This window comes from Papilio machaon, chromosome Z, assembly GCF_912999745.1.
Source record: "Papilio machaon chromosome Z, ilPapMach1.1, whole genome shotgun sequence".
Lineage (NCBI taxonomy): Eukaryota > Metazoa > Arthropoda > Insecta > Lepidoptera > Papilionidae > Papilio > Papilio machaon.
The window spans coordinates 2,765,275-2,783,076 of NC_060016.1; the positions used below are offsets into that span (position 1 = coordinate 2,765,275).

At 32.1% G+C, this 17,802-nt stretch overlaps 1 protein-coding gene across 3 annotated transcripts in view; it reads left to right on the top strand.

Annotated features, from left to right (window-relative positions):
- Positions 1 to 17,802, top strand: part of LOC106720027 (frequenin-1) — a 120,001-nt gene that overhangs the window by 15,414 nt on the left and 86,785 nt on the right. The window contains exon 1 of one of the 3 annotated variants that reach the window (XM_014514572.2): positions 968 to 1,054. The exons of the other annotated variants lie outside the window; for them this stretch is intronic. The gene's annotated coding sequence lies outside the window, so the exon portion shown is untranslated. Of the gene's footprint in view, positions 1 to 967; positions 1,055 to 17,802 lie in introns of those variants that run through there. 3 annotated transcript variants of the gene reach the window in all.

Below are 17,802 nucleotides of genomic sequence, written 5' to 3' on the forward strand. Positions count from 1 at the left end.
CTCCGACATAGAATCAGCTTTTTTAAATGGAAACTGGCACTTGACATACAATTTCGTAGGTTAATCAAGATGAAAAATTGGATTTGGAGTTAAATAAATAAAAATAAAAGCACATTATATTTATGGTTAAACCTTTTTAATTATTTTTATGACTAACTGAAAAATATAAAATCGTAAATATAGAGACTACAGTACAATTAACTGTTATTATTAGTTATTAGAAGCAGGTGTTCCTCACTCATTGTAGAATTATAGTTGTGATTCGTCAAATTGTTTTTAGTTGTTTTGTAATAATAGGTTTATACTTTAAACTTTGAATTAGTCTTCTCTACGAGCCGAAACGCATTTATATTTTTACAACATTGCCTTTAGAGAATGGAGATTCGAAATACGAAAATTATCATCATAACGTTTTTAATAAAAAAATTTAGATTCTAAGATATTATTTCTTATACTTACCAGGCGCTATTTCTATTCAATCGTAAAATTTCTCCAGTTTGTGTGGACGTTTCCACCAGTCAAGATAATAAACCAATTCCCCTTTTCATTTCCTTTTTACACTCGGTTGAAAACTCCATGCAGCTTCCCCAAAATGGTGCTGCGAAAATGTTGGTAATTAAATTGGAAGTTTCAAGTTTCGTAACATCCCCTTTTTATTCGATATAAAAATGTATAAACAATAACAATCTATTTTCACAACCGAAAAACCAATACAAAAACATACGTCTCTTTTTTATATATATATTCTATTTTATATATTGACCGTTGAAATTTTAACCATTGACCTTAAGACTTCGTTTAAAATTATATCGTAGCTATTAGTAATATATAGTTGCGTATGATAAGTTTGAGTAACAGGAAAATTTTATGATATTTACATATTATTATACAATATTATTCATGTTTAAACATACAAACATATGTACAAGTGTAATAAGCGGTAAACTATCGCATTGTGGTTATTCGTTGGTTGTACGTTGGAATGATTCTGGACGTTGTTATTTTGTGGCCATAGTATTTTTAATATATTAATTGTTTCTGACTAGCGTTCTAGGTGAGTTACTTTTTCTTTATATTTTTCTTTAAATTATACATCAAATATTGTTTAATAATTTGAAAGGAGATAAATAAATATAGAAAAGTTTAGTTAACATTTGAAATGAGGTTTTTAATCACTTAAGATCTTCGTCTGTCTGATTTTCTGAAGTGATTCGGACTTCTTCCACATGGATTATTTCCAGGTCTTTACAATAATGTCTTTTTTAACCATCGTATTATGTTTGTGAATGTTGTTATTATACACAAAAAGCAGTTACAATAAAGGATCGCGTGATTCTGAAAATGGTAAAAGGGATCAATCATTAATTTAATTTCCTGTACATTCGGCCACTGTTATTTTTATATTTTTCGTGTAAACTTAGCCTAAGCCAAATATTTTTAAAGCATACATACATGTATTTTCGATATACATATTTATATTAACCTGGTATTTTACATATATATACATTCGCATTTATAATATTAGCAAGATTGTTTGTGACATACTTTTTCAAACATAACTTCTCTTTGTTTGTATTTGTTATTAATTTGTTTGTTTGAAAATGGGACCTTAAACATTGGATTTAAAGTTTCTGTAAATATTATAACACTGCAGATCTTTAATACTTATTTATTTAAATAAATCTATCTTCTTCGACTTAATGAATCGTTACTTATGTTAAAAACAAAGCATTTATATTAAACTCAAAAACTACTCAAAATATTGCAAATAAAAATTAATTCAAGTTAAATCATTTTGCAGAAAAATATAGAAAATGAGATATCTATTTATGAAACCAGGCTCTGTTATAATTGTGATATTCTTTAATGGTGCCGAAGCATAATCCGTTCTTGTTGACTTTGTTAATTAATTACTTTTGTATTTTATTACAGTTATTAATAAATATATTTGTAGCTTAAATTTTTGGTTAAGATTAATAATTAAATGGTGTCATTTATTTTAAACGGAAACTCTCCTATTTCTTGTTTATTTTCACTATCTTTTTGATATATAAAATTAAAATTTTGTAAAAACTGTTACAAAAAGGACTGCAAAATTATAAATATGTGTTAGTGCTTATTTTTTTGTTTACCTTCAGTCATCTTACTAATATTATAAATGCGAATGTTTAGATGGATGGATGGATGGATGAACGGCTCAACGGATCTTGATGAACTTTGGCACAGATTTAGAAAATTGTCTGGAAGAACACATAGGCCTCATTTTTCATTCTGCGTGGACGGAGTCGCTTGCGATTCAATTGTAATATGTCTATTATATACAGATATTTTATTGTCTGATTAATTTACTATTCTTCGATCTTCTGTACATAACCTAAAAAAAGGTTGAGGGTGTATTTGTCAAGCTATTAAAATGAAAGATCAAAGCCGATACTTATCAGACCTTAATCATAAGATAAGCATAAGGCGGAGAAGGGACTCTCCTTAAACAGAAATCCTCCATTATTGTCTAGATAGAAATTTAATCCGACTTAAAGCAATAATTGGCTCTAACTGTATCAAAGGTATCCTAGGTGAAATTTCTAGCGTTTAAATTATACAAAGGTTAGTATGATTAGTTCCCGGAATCCAAAGCAGTTTTGTATTCCCAACTTGGTGGGGTTTCTAAAAGGTTCTCGCTTCATTCCAATTTATCTGTTGCAATTTAAATTGAAGCAAATTCCAACTAAGTTGAGTGGATTGCTATTTTAAAAGCTATAAAATAAATTAAAGCCCTGTTCTCTTCAAATTAAAAGTAACAATTGAGAGGAACACAAAAGTTGTAGCCTAAAAAATCTCGTCTAATACGAGATACCAAACATCTAATCACAACTTAAATATACCATTGTATGACGTGTAAGAGATTCATAATCTATCTAAGCTGTGACAGATAAGTGTGCCAGCTTATATAGAATTAAACAGAATAAAAAAATCACGAGTTTTAAAGGACAAAAGGATACGAGACCGCTGATTTTGGTATTACTTAGGCCCCTCATACACAAGTCAACGTAAATCGTCGAAACTAATATTGTATGGTAGCGTAGCGAGCATCCCGTTGCACGCGCTCCGTATACACAACGTTGATTCGTCTACGCGAGTTGTCTATTGTCAGTACGGACATAGCGACTACATGTTATCTGTATAGATTTACTTCACTATCTTGAAAATCGCAGCGACTTTTCTCACGACGAGCTTGACAAACAGGTTGCGAGTGATTGTCTTTGCCGATGACAGATAAAAATGTCGGCAACGCGCGCTGTTCAAGAACCTCTATGAAATTATACTAAGCGACTAAAATCTCTGGGGTTCGAATATTTACGTTGCCGTGTGTACGAAGGGCCTTTCTGTTTATTTTTATTTCTATTCTGTTGACATAATTTTTAAAAGGCTAGCGGAAACAGAATATTTTTTCAGTTCCAATGACAGATTTCAACGACCTCATTTTTCAAGTTTTCTGGCATATTTTTTTCTTAAAAACATGGTGATTTGAAGAATGTTTCCATTTCACGTATTATGCCATTGAATAAGTTTCTAGAATCGTTACATAGAATAATAACACATAGCTACGTAAATAAATATAAATTATGGATATTTGTATTTCTAAACCACTCGAGATATTGTGAGGTCTTAGGACGCCAGAGATAAGAGTAAAGCTAAGAAAATTAAAATAAAATTTTCCAAATTTCCTTAATCCTTTTATCTTATATTCATGTTATTCTGACGTTTTTACCTTTCATTTCATTACATATTACGTATCATCAGTTAGCATGTAATAAAAGAGGTCCAAATATTCTTTTCGTTTTAAGGCAATTTCTCCAGTCAGTATTCCATGAGTAATCTACATATATAAAAGAAACTCGTGTTAGTTACACTATTTATAACTCAAGATCGGCTGAATCGATTGAACTGAAACTTGGTGGGCAGGTAGCTTAGAACCAGGAAACGGACATAGGATAATTTTTACCCCGTTTTCTATTTTTGTTATTTCGCGCGGACGGAGTCGCGGTTAAAAGCTAGTTAATAATAAAGAAAGTTTTAAACACACAGAAACACTTCTGTGTTTACCCATATCATACAACAATAAAAATAGCATATGTTCTGAAAGAAAATATAAATGTTGAAAACGATACCGCCTTTCTAAAGGTTTAACGGAAATAAAAAGCTTATAAACGAGTCCATATGCGCTTGTTTAAAATCCGATAAATATGAATGTTTACAGCTTTGTGGATTATTTTATTTTAGCTAGAAACTCGCTTAAAAAGATGAAGTTTCTTTCACTTCATTATACTTTTAATATAACTTAACTAAATAAAGTTACAGTGAAATCTGTCATCATCAAAGTATGGCATAAACATAAGTTTTGTAGAGATTTTTTTTTATTTTGTTAGAAGGTCCATATACAGAAACACTTTTTTAAAAGCTAACGTAATAATAAACTTAAAAAACTCTTTGTCGCTTCATGACCGACAAGATTGGTATTAATATCATCGATTGGAACGTGATCCGTAATACTAATCCGCTCCCAAACTCGTAACACCTTTAGCTTCTAAGTACTTAGTTGGGTGATAAATCAATTAGGGCTTCTGAAGCACGATTTCACGTCGCACACGTGGTATAATGGACAAGGGTCACGCTAATGCTTTCAACGATCAATCAATTTTTCATTTTACATTTGTCTTCATCGAAGTAACAGCAAATGACTTCGTGTTACTAAACTCTAACTATTGCTAAAATTGACGAAAGATAGACTTATTACTTCGTTTCCTACTCTTCTTACTTAAGAAAAGTTGTTGTTTCCTTGTTACAGTAATACAATGTTTGTTTTAGCTTAGTTTAGTATTTAGTTTTAATTCTAATAATTACTGTACATTGTGTAATCCGTCGTGAGTGTTTTTTGGACATCAAGATCTGACTTTAAAACTCTTGGACATGGTAGCGATTAATTGTATTGTCAACTTACACATGGATTTCCGAGACGTAAACGTCAATGCCAGGTACTAGCCAAATTTAAAAAAAAAAACTTTAGAGGTGTCAAGGGACACCCGGATGGAACGAAGTTCCTTTCAATTAATTAGTGAAGGAACTAATGTTTATTCTATGCATAAAAAACTTAAGTCTTCACAAGAAGTACATTTTATTTCTATGAATTTTCGTTATATATTGTCACGTCGTTGCCATGGTGATATAGCAAAAAGTGTCGTGACAACTTTTCGTAAGAATTTTTTCCGTCTAGCCCCCATTCACAACGCACGATAAGGAACTTCGTTCCAAAAAACGCCCAAGAGTTCATCCAATTTAAACTAAACGTACAATCTCCAAAGTGGGTAAACGAATCAAATGGCGTTGGGATGTTCGATAACCGAATAACTTATTACCGATGTCTTTTTGTTTTATTATCAATGGTTAATGGTTTCTTAACAAAAATACTTAACTTTAATAAATAATTTTCAGTAATTTTTTACTTTATCAGGAGCAACGAAATAATCAAATCATTATTCTCTAAAAACCCAAAAAAAATATTGCTTAAAGTCTTTATATTTCTATAAATATAAAGGATGAGAAAGCAAAAAATAGTTTTGGTTCCTTTTTTCATTAAAAACATTTTAACTAAAGTAAATAAAATTAATGTATCAAAATTGTAATTAAAAATATAACAACATTTATTTTGTTATTTTCCAGTAACTATTTGGAATAACTACATAGTTGTTTAATATTCATTTAGATAATGAGGTAGAGATTGTGAACAGTAGCGGCTAAACAAGATTCTGATCTTAAGTGATGCCCCCTTTAAGCGATGTACTTAATTATGTTTGTTATTTAACGAACGCCACTATGAGTGTTAGTTAAGATGTTTTACTTGCTAAACATAGTATAAACTAAATTAGTTTAATATTAATGAACGTTGAGGTAATAGTTTTAATATGATGGACTTAGATATTAAAAAACAATGATTGTTCACCTATATCTTATACCAACGTAATAGAGCTGAAAAGTTTTTTTTTTTTATCTTAGAGATAGTAAAACTAGTTAGCTAGTTTAACGATCTATATTACATTAACCATCACTGGTTATCAAAGTTTGTGTATTATTCATATTTACTTCATGTATTAAAAGTATATATAAATTACAGCATTATATATCCTGTACTAGGTTTTACCCGCGACTCCGTCCGCGCGGAATAAAAAATAGAAAACGGGGTAAAAATTATCCTATGTCCGTTTCCTGGTTCTAAGCTACCTGCCCACCAATATTCAGTCAAATCGATTCAGCCGTTCTTGAGTTATAAATAGTGTAACTAACACGACTTTCTTTTGTATACGAGTATATAGATTAAATAATCCTGAATAAATTAGTTGAATCAACTTCAAGAAGTCACAATGATGACAATCAAAGCTCTAAGTTCGCTATTATTCACGTTGTTATTAAAAGGCACGTAATACGCGGTATTAATTACCTCTCATTAAGGCTGAATTTCGATTTGAGCAATACAAAGGAATGAAACAACTACTTGTACAATCATTTGATGAGTGAATGAATGAATGAATGATTTTGTTTGTTTGTTAATTCATTCGGTGATATGTATGGGTTTTATGGTTTCATTTTAGATGATAATGTATAGATGCTGTAGTTTTCTTCTATATATTTAATTTTAGAATGCAACAAAAATACTATTATTTAATTATCTAATTTTTAAACAGATTTCTATGTTGTCGGCACAACATTTTTTCGTATTAAACTTAATTAAACTCTACTTACTCTATGTTAGGTTTTTACTAGTATAATAACCTTACCACGTATTCTAAATCAATCTTTAAGTTATTTCAGTCGACACACATTTCTTTATATTTACCTCTTTCACACAATTTACTACTACTTAAATAAAATAAATTACGCGGCAGAGTTCATACTAGCTAGTAATTATCGACTTAAGCATACGATCCCCTATTTCATACCTAATTCATCCGCTTAATTCGTCTAAAATCCACCATGCTTTGGTTCATTAAACAAACTCCAATGAAGGGAACGTATTTGGTCGACAGCCAAATCAATCAAAGCCTTTGACATGTTTTGTTCAAATAACAATGGTTAGTATAAACCATAATGGATGGATATTACATATATCAGTCAACCACCGATCGTGATTACAGCCTGTTCATAATTTGACTAAGCAAATTATAAAGAATCGGCATTTTATATATCGAACGAATTCATTCACAAATACGTGTTATATTTGAACACTTTTTAAATTAATAACTAACTGTCAAAATATAATACATATACTTGTGAATGATGCTATTTTCTGACTATTTACATTTTGCCTAGACAAATTGCAAACGTGCGATATGCATGACCTGTCGATGACATATAGATAAGCACGTCATGCGATCCGCATAAAACTTCCCTCAGCTTCCGCGTTTGTATTAAAAGTTTAAATTTTAACAATAAATCACTAGCTAAAAGCGTAAGTTATAAATGGACTGCTATCATGAATAATGGATCGGCAAAGGGTCAATTAAATTTGTGGCCCCTACATCGATATAGTCAACGCAAGCCCACGTGAGACAACATAGTTCAGGCTATAACTAAAGGTTGCACGTAATAGTGCGTGTGAAAATGTTAAAGTAAATCGTCGAAATAGCGTTTTTTTATGCTAGTCCAAAATTAAAGGTCAATGAGATTAAAAACAAGTTTTTTGGGTACCTAATCAATTAGTTTAATTATCAAAATATAATTGTTTGAAACATACTTATGTTTTGTAATTTAATACATAATAATTATTGAACACGTACTAAGCTGGCGTGCAGGCATTATAAAATTGTTTGTGAGAATAGATTTCCTTACCCTTGCTGGCTTGCTGAGGAATAGAACGTCTGAAATACATTGTCAATTTTTCTATTGTGCTAAAATAATAGCATTCGAACTACAACATTTTGTAGTTTCATCAACCCCACTTTTTTTTTATAGTCAGGAAATGCATTTACGCACCCCTACGCCGGGCTGTGCAATGGCGTAGGGAGTGTGGGACTCGCCGGTCGCAGAAGGCGACCGGAATACCCACTCAGACCTGACTGCCCTCTGACGCGTTACGGCGGGGCCACGGGAAACGCGTGAGCTTACTTCCGTGACCCCGCCTGCGTTTGGCCCTAAGGCCCTCAGTTATGAGTATTGGGGAAAAAGGCAGCAGCGTATTGCCGCCTCCTTCTCCCCACTCTCCTGCGCCGGAGCGGAGGCGCTAGGGGGTCCCCTTCGCGCTCCCGCTCCTTCTCGAAGGAGACAGCGTTCCATGACCTCTCACTTCCCATTCATCAACCCCACTAACCTAACCTAACCCAACATCATCATCATTATAAAATAAAATAATCATCGTTAATTTTAACAATAAACAAACCTAAAATTTTGCACTCATAGCCAAAACATAAAAATATTTTTATCCTTATTAAGTCTTTATAACAAGAAATTAAAATCTAAAATTTATTCAAAGCAACAGCTGTAACAAGCTGTTGTTTCGCGAACAAATAATTTTTTTTCTTTTGGACAATACTTTTTTTTATATTTAATGGTAAAATTTTAGTGATGCATAACTTTCGTGACCTTAAGCCAACCTGCGCTGTTAGTGCCAAAAAGTCGTGTAAACGCCAAGAAATAAAACTTTACGATGTTCTCAGCCAAGCCCCGAGTGTTACGAAAAATGAAATTTCGCAGACACCGTTAAATATATTGTGACGGTACATTTTTCCTTTACGTTCAAAAGTTTTCTTATAATTTAAAATGTACAAGATGAGTTAATATAAAATGCACGCAAAATTATTATTATTATACGTATGTAAAGACTGTTCTAAAAAAATATAAATACATATTGTGTGTTGAAGTTTACAAAAGTAAGCTTTAACTTGTATTTATGCAAAGATTTATATCGTAGACAAGCTTATTAAAACAAGGACAATACTGCATACTGCATGTTAAGCTTCTACAACAAATAACCAGTCGCAAAACAGATCTGAATCATTACTGAATTAAAAAAAAATATTATCGTACAGTATGGTCTTTAAATATTGCAAAGATCCTTGATACAGAATTTACTTTATGCTTTTTGAAACGTCGACGAGGGAAAACCAACAGCAATAAATAAAATGCCATTCCAAGTTCTGTCACAGTATTATAGTTACTTTGAAGTGAAAGCTATAATAAGTTTGGGCATGACTTTGATCGATTGAGCGTCGCCAGTTGTCACTTGGGTTACAATGATAAAAAAAGAAATATAACCTCATAGAAACTATGCGAAGAGTACAAACTTATCTGGCCCAGTGAGGGAGACACTGTTGCCGAGTTTAGTTCTTTAAGAAATATGAATCTACTTACGTAAGTAAACGAGACAATATACGATAGGATACTTACACAAGGCAATGGAAATCTTCGATATTATAATAATATTGTATCCTTGCGTTGCGAGTAATATGCTATTGTATATCGCTAATATGCTATTGTTATTTGGTTTCACATTTCCATCCTATTCCTATTGTTATAAGTTAAAATTATATAAAGTTATATAAGTTTCAGCTTCAATCAGTTTTCGTTCTCTTTCTTTTTAGTTAGCGAGTGAGAAACGAACAACTGGCTATTACTTGAGTTGAATATTGGAAGATTACGACATAAAGGATAGTGGAATCGACTAAAGGAGTAACTTAAAACTTTCAAAGATGTCTGCTTAAAAATAAAAAAGTGATTTCCAACGCTCTGAAGAGCGAAGCTATAAACTTTTCTTCGGATACTTACAATGAAAGTTGCAAATGCGCTACAACTATAAATGTTTTATTTTTTAGCTTTTCAAATAGATGATTTGTTAATTAAATACCTACCATATTACTTAAAACTTATATTTTTTCTGTTTAAAAAATATTAATGGTGCTAGTGATGAATAATTCTAAATTCTTCATTTATATTTTACTTTTGAATTCATTATTAAAGTTTGATTCAGCTCGATATCGATTTAATCAAACTGAAAGAACATTCCAATAAAAGCGAAGAGTCTACGGGAAAAGTAAACAAAGCGGGCTCGAAGCGACCGAATTACACGTTACGTTCATTTAAAATCGCTTCAGGTAGGGTTTTCGGCACCAGACGACACTAGGGTGTACTTAGCTTTTTATTGCCACGAACGTAACGAAATACCCCAAAGGTTACTATACAATTCTGCAATAGTATCGGTATAAAATACACTCACATTTTATATTTCCTGGTATCAATGCTACATTTTTATTGGAAAAATAAGAGACATGTTTGCAGACAACATCGATCTTCTAATTTAATTTATTTAGGGTTAACGCAGACTCGTCCACCCGGCACCGCCCCGCCTCACGATCGCTGCGGCATCCACTCGTCTCCGATTAAACGTTATACAGATATACATATGTTAGCAAATATCGCGAAATATCTTAATCCCGTTCAATCGGCAGTGGCGAGAGAACGCCGTGCCGCGGCGCTCGCGAGGAGAAGCAGTGCGATACCAACTGGTTGGATGAGGAGTAGAGCAATACGCGATAACCTTAAATTCACGATATCGAGTAGTATTTGACTATATTATACGAGTACATAAACATTAAATTTTAAATGTAGAAATAGAGGTTCTTACTGAAGTTAAAGTATAAAAGTTTCAATGATTAAATATACTTATTAAATTAGTCTTAGGTAAATATTTTGCCCAATTTTGGTTTGAAGGCCACATATATAGAAAAGAAGAAATGGTTTAACAAGCAGTCCTAAGATTTGTAAACTTATTTATGATGATAGTTATAGTAATCCCTTTCTGTTGGGTAAAATTATTAAAATCAGATAACATAAAATAAAACATAAACTTTCTTCTCAAAGAATTGTTCCGACAATCACGTTACGACTATAAAATTATGAAGGTAGTCGGAGGTTAGCCAATGAAATAAATAAAAACCTTACCATAAAGGAATGTCGCGGAATTGCTGACTGCATTTCAACTTTTGAGTCGAAAAGTTTTTACTTTGACAAATTTTATTGCATCCTTTGCGTTATTTCGCTCGTTTATTGCAATTAATGTTCAACAAAGTCTATGTTTACGTTAAAAATTCAATGAGTTATTATTATTTTATTCCTTTCATTTTGATTTATTTAATTAATTTCATTTATTTTAATGCCCGCGAATTGAGAGCGCAGAATAAAAAAAAATAGCCTAAGGTACTACTGCGCACATCAGTTACCTTCCAATAAAGATCCCGTCAGAATCGGGACAACCGTTTCGGAGATTACCCGGGGCAAACGCAGATATGCTCACAGACACAAAATTTTTAAATGTTGGATTTTCGTTAAAATAGCATGTTAGCGAAATGTGATTTTTTTTATTTTACATAGAACACTCCATTTTAATTAATTAATAGATAACTTTATAAGGGCTGTATAAAGACAAAAATTTTGTTTTTTTTCTATAGAACATTGTGAAGTCAACGCACTTTGCGGTTTTAACGGCCTATTTTTGCGAAGATTTGTTTCCAGCGTAATGTTCACAGAAGTCGTTTACAATCTATAAAGGAATTAAGTTAAGTGTTATATTGCACAGACGCTAGAGCAAAAATCCGCAAGTTTATTGTTCGTCCAATAACATAAAAGTGTATTGTCAACTTTTATGACTGAGATCGCCTAATAGATCTCGATAAAAGTAATGAACAGTAAAAGAAATAAATTCGTTACCCACTTAAGATCGATAATTGTACAGCAAACTGTAAGAGACATAGCACGTATACGTTGCTATGACTAGTTCTAGATCTAATTGCATTATGAGCGCTAAGTGACATTTTAGCGAAATGGGTAGTAAATAAACGTCCATGACTGTACCAAGTATTACACGTGGAGATTTTGTTTAGCGTAGAAGCCGCATGCGGGAACCGATTTCAATAAATAAGACCCGCATACAATCCGTTAGTGCTCTCTATTGTGCGTTATTGATTTGTAAAGAAACGGATTATAGCGATGTATTCAAATATAAAACGAAAATATATATATAAAATATAATGATATGTAAACTGGTTATTTTTTACCCTATTGACAAAGAAGGTATAGAGAGAATACGTTTTTCGCGCGTACAAAAATTTGTTTTATATATATGTGAGTTTCTACGTACATATTTAAAAAAATGTAGAAAAAACAAGTTCGAATCTCATGCGCCGTAACTTTTTTTTCATATTTAAATCTTTTTTTTTTTCGATGTTTTCGAGTATATACCAACATAAGAAAGTTTTACATATAAACTTTACGATTTATTAAGTTTATATTAACATTTTTAAAATATTTGGTTTATAACTCAGACAAAAGATGGCGCACAGTCAGTCGGGTTTTTTGGTTATTTTTATAATTTAGGTTAGGTTGTTATGTCCTTCGTAAACTGTAAATACCTCTTTAAGGCAAACAGTATACAAGACTAATAAAAAAATCAACGTAAAATAAAATTAAATAAAAGTTTTTAAGAAAAATGCCAGTATTGCTGTCAGCTTTTATTTTGTTTGACTCTTATTTTTTAATCAAGCACCGATTTGATAGCTCGAAACAATTACGAGAAAAAATCAAAGTTGAGGTTTTTGACGAGTAATATAAAGGCTTTTTGTTGAGAGTAACGAACAGCGTTCAAAAAAGGAAATGAGCTTGCTCTTCAAACGAGGTTCAGATGAGAAATGGCTCCCATTGGATCTCGGCAATTCTTTTCGCATTATTGTGTGATTGAGCTTTTACAGATTTAAGCTGTGAAATATCGTCTGGCGCAAAAAAAACACGCTTTAGAGCCGATATAAATGGACTGTTCTAAGCATGTCATTCCAACAGCAACAAAAGGTGATTTAAGCCATCAGTAGTCGTTCGCCATACACTGACCTCAGTTTATATTCACTGCTAAAAATACAAACGGCCGTACACCGACAGCTTGAAGCAGTCAGTACTTGATGAAGTACTTAGAGGGCGTCCTTTAGCTCTGTAAATCCAAATATTTTTCGGACATTTTATAATATAAAAGCAATAAAATAGTTTTTATTTCATTGTAAATAGCTACGGCTAATTATTAAGATACTAATTAAAGTATTTAAGCGCAAAAGTAACATTTATAATAATGTAAAACGAACACTTCCCTTCGACATACGTCATTCTCCGTAAAAACGTGCTTAATTGGAACGAAGTTCCTTATTGCGCGTTGTGAAAGGGGGCTAGACGGAAAAAATTCTTACGAAAAGTTGTCACGACACTTTTTGCTATAGTAACCATGGCAACGACGTGACAATATATAACGAAAATTCATAGAAATAAAATGTACTTCTTGTGAAGACTTAAGTTTTTTATTCATAGAATATTATTCATAGAATAAACATTAGTTCCTTCACTAATTAATCGAAAGGAACTTCGTTCCATCCGGGTGTCCCTTGACACCTCTCAAGTTTTTTGTAACTTTGAATATATTCTGCAGAAATAATACTTCGTAGCAATCAAGTAGATTCAGCCCACTTTTCAACGTTGGCACACGTTCAGATCATTATGCGTATAGAAACTAACTGACACTGAAATATGGGAAAGGTCAATGCAACTAACAACCTTAATCCTTAATATAAAATGTAGGCTACTTTAATATGGGTTCAGTAAATATTGAAAATTTTAAATATGCTTACCATAAATAGTTCGATTACTTAACAAACGTAAAATCAGTATATAGTAGGTGTAAAAATAATATAATAAATAGCAATAATGTCTATGCAATGATAAGTCATTTTCAAACCAAAACTAAATAAACCAAAATAAGTAATATACCACATATAATGAACCAAAATAACTCATAACCTATAGTCTCATTTGTTTTGGTTTTACAATTTGAAAGTGATCGGTGTTCAAAAAAAGCAATTTTCATTTTATATCGATAAAAGATTATCCTCGGTGTTGCGATGATAAATAAAATGTTTATTTTCAGCAATCATTTTAAATTGGAACATTTTTGTGTAGAAAAATTGCCTCCCGAGCGTTACTGCTTCCAAATCTCAATTCAGTATCGATCAAAATGTACGAACGCAAATTTTGTAACGAATTCTAAGGGTTTGTAGCATTTCATGTGTTAACTAATTTCTATAAGCTTTAAAAATATTTGGGCTAAAAAGTTACCGGTAAATTGATTTTTCATCGTCTTCCTGACCTCATCCCACTAATGTGGGGTCAGCACACAATATTTTATAAACCTTAAAGTTTTGGGTAAATTTTCTTACGGCCCGCCGCCTGCCTGTCACCAACCTTATTTTATCTCTTGTCGCTAGGTAGTGATCATCACATACTTTAGTGGTACTGTCATTCTCTACCACCTTTATAATCCTAATAATCGTCTTATATTGGCAGAATTTGATTAAACATTTAAAAGTAATGATAACTTTAATTTCAGTTAATAAATTTTAAAATTATCTTGACAGGTCTATTGAAAGATAAGTGTCTTTGCTTGACAAATACTGAAATAAACTATTAATACTTTCTCATTTGATACCTAAATAGAGGAGACTCTCGGTGTTAACAGTCATTTAAAATTTCACGAGATGCACACGAGCATCGGCCTACTAGCTTACAGTGCTTCACGTGGAGTCCTGGCTTTTAATTATTCAAATACTAATATGTGAATACGTAAAAACCTTCTAGAAACGGGTTTAAGGAAATTGACTTACCGTTTGGAGCAAGCTAAAATCACTAAATAACTAGATTAAAATATACTTTTATAATTAAAGATATGTAGCGTAATTATTTATGGTGAATGAACATTGAGCTGTCACTTTTTTATTAACAGTATAATTATTGGAACGAAGTTCCTTATCGCGCGTTGTGAATGGGGGCTAGACGGAAAAAAATCTTACGAAAAGTTGTCACGACACTTTTTACTATAGTAAGCATGTTAACGACGAATGAGCGCTACTTCACCATGGCAACGACGTGACAATATATAACGAAAATTAATAGAAATAAAATGTACTTCTTGTGAAGACTTAAGTTTTTTATTCATAGTGAAACATTGGTTCGTTCACTAATTAATCGAAAGGAACTTCGTTCCATCCGGGTGTCCCTTGACACCTCTCAAGTTTTTTATTACTTTACACTGTTTTCTTACTGTATTTTAGTGTTTTATAATTATTAAACTGACAGTGATAGTGTTTTGTTTCGGGAATTCTCTGGAAGGCCGAGGTACGGTTCGCTCAGTTGTTTCAGTGTATACTGCTGTAATAAAATAAATATAAAAATATTATTCTACGCTCGTATAACCTAATGAGATAACCAATGATATTTTCGTGAGAACACTTACCTAATAGAATGTCGGAAATATTTTCTTATGTTTCTTACATTCCAAATAGAATTTATATACGTCATTTACCAATGAACTAGTAATCTCTCACACTATCTTACATATCATAACATTTGTTCTTTAAACCAAAAAGGATAACCATTCGGTTTTTTATCACTAAATAGTACGAGTACTAAGTAATTTGATTTTTTTTTAGTGAATTTATCTGACATTGGTTTAGTTGTTTTGGTTTTCTTGTTTTAATCTCAAAAAGATTACACGCCGCAGTCGATGTCGGCTGCGGCAATCATTCTCGCGATACGGCCTCATAGCAGGCAGGTTTTCTCCTATTAATAGTAGAAGCGTTGCTGGAGTTTCTTCGTCCACTTCTTCTCTCAGCGCTAACGCTTTCCGAAGTGGTAGTAATGTTAGTTGTATTAATAATAGCAATCAGATAATAGCAACTGATCAAGCCGAGGTCCATTCTCGGGGCCCTTGAGCCCAGTTACTCCATGGAGCGTCCACCGAAGCGATCTAAGAGCTCGGTGACCTCCCAATCCGGTAATAATAATGAAGTAACAGCCCGAGCCGAGGCTCCTGAGGGAGCCCTCGAGACTAGTTACTCTTAAACGAGGTTTAGGCTAAGCGCCATCTGCGCCCGGCCACCTCAAGCGCAGTGAAACTGTAAACACCTCTTCAAGGCAAACAGTGACTACTCAGTCACAAAAAAAAAAACGTTGTTTTAATCACTTCAATTCATATTGGAAAAACTAATTATAATTGATTGTGTAATTACAGTGTTTTCCCTTTAAATTACTTCAATCTTTTTACTTATTAAGATTTAAAAAAAATGAGGAAATCATTTAACTTGTAAATTCTAGCAGTTCTAGCTTATAACATAGTTGCCAGTATTGAGGTCATTACGTATACAGCCAATACGAATCTAAGCATTCGATTTGGCATCAAGACAAATACAATATGTACCGAATTAAAAAAAGGTTGAAAACTCCGCCAAATAGAACGGTGCACTTAAAATAGCTGCCATAAAATTTCGTGAGGATTCCTTTAGCTGACAGAAGTAATTTACGACAATTTGTTTTCGCAAAAATCTTAAAGATTATACCAGGAAGCGATATAAATGCCAGACAAAGGAAGAAACAGGAAGGACAAAGAAATAAAAAGCGATACGTATATTCATATTGAAAAAAATATTTTTTCTTGTTTTTACGTCAATCGTGAACAATGTTACTGTGTAAACTTTTAAATAATAAACTTATTTAATTGTTATTTAAACCCTTTAATTTATTGTTAGACTATGTGTCTAAAAAGCGGTAAATAAAAACTATTAGTAACCTATATGGTCTTCCAGGCTAAGATCTACATCTGAGCCAAATTTCATCGAAATCCACGCAGCCGTTATGGATACCTTCAAACAAACATCCATCCATCCATCTATCCATCTATAAATTCGCATTTATAATATTAGTAAGAAGTATGATTATAATATATAACTCGTAAACTGATATTTTTCACGCACTTTCCCGAAGCTTCTGACATAATGCCAAAAACACGATGACCTCTTACTGTTTGAAAATTATTTGACTCAAAAACTTTCCCTGGAAAAGTATGTCGTACAAAGAGCACATATTTATTGTTCAAGTGAAAAAGTATGATATATGCTTGCCTCTTGAAGTGGAAGATGTTTTCGCGAATTGGAGATAAAATAGATTGTTTACGTGGCAAACAACATTTTATAAATTTCAGTAACATGTTTCAAGGCTAATGGTCGTTAAGAGATGGGTTTTTTTTTGTTTAAGTCAAGCTACGTATTTATTTATAATACAAGTACTAATTTCAAATGTAATAATTAACATCAATTAAGATGTGCGGTACAAATGACGTTACCAAAAACTAATGGTAATATCTGAATATTATAAGTTCCATCTTACTAATATTATAAATGCGAAAGCTTAGATATGAATGTTTGGTTAACGGTATGTCCGGAACGGCTGACAGATATTAATGAAATTTGGCACAGATGTGGAACACAGTCTAGATGAAAACATAGGCTTCATATTACGTTTTATTTAGTTTCGTACGGACGGTGTCGTGGGCAAAAGCTAGTGTGATACTAAATATAGATATCGTAACAGTCAATCTACCGCTTGATGATTTTGAATGGGACAACCTCAGTAAATGCATTAAGTAAAGTGGTATGGGGTTACCTATTGTGAACCCAATGAAAGCAGTGATATTAAATGTTTCGGCCACACAGATCTGTGAAAACATTTGATTTTATCTATGAAGTTAAAAAGTAATATTGATAAATAATAATAATAATATTGATATTACATTAAGTGGAAGAAAAACAATAAACGTAAAAATCCTAAGAATAATTTAACATAGTAAATATTTTTACAAATATTATAAATGCGAATGTTTAGATGCACTGTAGTTTG